Source organism: Aplysia californica, unplaced genomic scaffold, assembly GCF_000002075.1.
Source record: "Aplysia californica isolate F4 #8 unplaced genomic scaffold, AplCal3.0 scaffold00099, whole genome shotgun sequence".
Lineage (NCBI taxonomy): Eukaryota > Metazoa > Mollusca > Gastropoda > Aplysiida > Aplysiidae > Aplysia > Aplysia californica.
In genome coordinates this window covers 833,374-835,311 of record NW_004797369.1, presented here as the reverse complement: position 1 = coordinate 835,311, position 1,938 = coordinate 833,374, and the positions used below count along the sequence as shown (strand labels likewise).

Below are 1,938 nucleotides of genomic sequence, written 5' to 3'. Positions count from 1 at the left end.
GGGGGGCATTAGAGCAGAGCCTACAACTTGAACATGGCGTGGAGCAGTTGCTTGCCGTCAAACCTAACGATAGCTGTCATAGTACAGTACAACAAACAAGACAAAATACTAAAACATCGAAATGGGTATTAGTAACTTTGATCCCACCCCCAATTCTTAATAAGCTCAAAGCGCATCCACGGAGGGGGGAGACCCCGGACAGGTGTACTAGATCAAGTAAGTCTTTTTTGTTTGTTTTGGGGGGGTGGGGGGGAGAGGAAAACAGTAAAAATAATTAACAGACCACATAAATTAGAATGATCCTGAACTTCGTTCTCCCGAGTAGGAGCAGCGCTCTGGGCACATGCGACGCGTTACATGTATTGTTTTATCAGTCACAGAGGGCTGCTCCCGGCTGCTACTTTTACGTGTGATAAAGCTAATGATATATCACCAAACTGCTAACGCGTGTGCACACATCTGGGGATGGAGCAATTAATGTTTATCTATGCGCATCATTACACAGACAGGAACATGCCCATCGTTACACAGGACACGCATGTCGTCGACATAAACAGAGCGGTAACGTCTGCGAAGTAAATTAATGAATAAAATGTTGGCAGAATGGTTGTTAGTTTTACTGTTTTAGCAAGCGTTTCGCGGCACTTCCAACACAATTGGGCCATATAAGTGCCCAAGACAAGAAACTTTACAAGAGAGTAACAAACACAAAAAGGAGGAGAAGTGATAAGAACGATAGAAGTTTGAAAAAAGAAGGAGCAGACCACAACAGAGCACTCGCCAACCACCCATTGGCACAACCGCAAGGCCGCCAACTTTTCAAAAACAAAAAAGAGACGGAAAGTGGAGACCCGGGGGGGTGGGGGGCGCCCATACTAGATTAAGTACGTTTTCGGAAGAAAAAAAATGACATCGCCTCGAACTTCTTGATCCGAGCCGGGCTCTACCTGAAGCCATAGGTCAAGACGGTGGGCACTGATTAAGTAATCTCCTATCCCCTCCCCTTCCCCCCCCCCTGCCCCAACCCTCAAACCCTCCACACGTACATTTCTGCATTCAATAAATTCAAGTTATTCAAAATAGACTTGCAGCAAAAGATTTCTCCAGATAACTTATGGACTTAGTTTTCGTTACAAATCGCACCTCAAGTCTTGAAATGTCATGGTTTATCTTCTGCATGGGTGTTCTGAGTATCAGTACCAGAAAACACACAAAACGTATTTTTCTAAAAGGTAAAAAAACAAACCCAAACAAACACGGGACTTCCAAACCATGAACCTCAAAAGCATATCAAATACGTTCTTTACGTTCGAGTTGGCAGCTACAGAACGGTCAATTAACTTAAAGTGGAAAGCAAGAAAAGAACAGCGAGAGGGCACGAAAATAAATAACCAGAGGGCACGAAAGAAACGGTAGGCCTTATTTTAGTTTCAGTAAGAGCTTGGCGGTACTTGCAACACAATTAGGTCATGTAAGTGTTGAAGATTAGAGATGTTACTACGGAGTAACAATTTTTTTTTAAAACGGGGAGAGATAAATAAGGACAGAATGTTTGATAGGAAAACGGGGCAAACCAATATATCGACAAAATGAGAGCAGACGTCTGTTTCAGAAAGTTCTCATTCTTAGCCTGGTACACTCTCGACCCTGTAAAGAGGGGCAGTCTAGTCACTAGTCATACTGCGGTGCATCTACCCGCAGGAATTAGAATGACAAAGCCAAAAACTGCCTAAGACTAGAGAGACAGGCTGGTGCATACTTTTTGCAAGTCAAATGTGTTTCGTTTACTCGAGCTTGTGCGCGTTGCTACCATCCACGCACTTTAAACTGCAATCAGTCAACAAGCGTTACATTTATGAACGATAATAATTTCAAGAGCCAAACCAGTGACGTCTCTCTCTCTCTCTCTCTCTCTCTCTCTCTCTCTCTCTCTCTCTG

The 1,938-nt window shown here is 43.7% G+C and overlaps 1 protein-coding gene across 2 annotated transcripts in view; it reads right to left on the bottom strand.

The window, feature by feature from the left end:
- Positions 1 to 1,938, bottom strand: part of LOC101855009 (transmembrane protein 131) — a 100,895-nt gene that overhangs the window by 65,231 nt on the left and 33,726 nt on the right. The gene's annotated exons all lie outside the window — the stretch shown is intronic.